Below are 253 nucleotides of genomic sequence, written 5' to 3'. Positions count from 1 at the left end.
AACCAAGGTCGAGGAAAGTAAACCCAACTTCAAGCTGTAAAAAATTGATTTTAGGGAAGTTTTTTTAATCAGGGCCAGGATTTTTTTTTGTCAGCACTAGGTAGTTTAATCAGGGGAACAACTTGGAAAAACAGCGGCTCTTCGTGAAGTGTAAATATCAAGGGCACAGTGCCTTTCAGAAGTATTTGTACATTTTATGTTAAAACCACAACCCGTAAAATACTTTATTATAACATATCAACACAAAGTTGTT

Source organism: Xiphophorus maculatus, chromosome 7 (assembly GCF_002775205.1).
Source record: "Xiphophorus maculatus strain JP 163 A chromosome 7, X_maculatus-5.0-male, whole genome shotgun sequence".
NCBI lineage: Eukaryota > Metazoa > Chordata > Actinopteri > Cyprinodontiformes > Poeciliidae > Xiphophorus > Xiphophorus maculatus.
The sequence above is the reverse complement of the archived record's forward strand: the minus strand, read 5'-3'. Positions refer to the sequence as shown.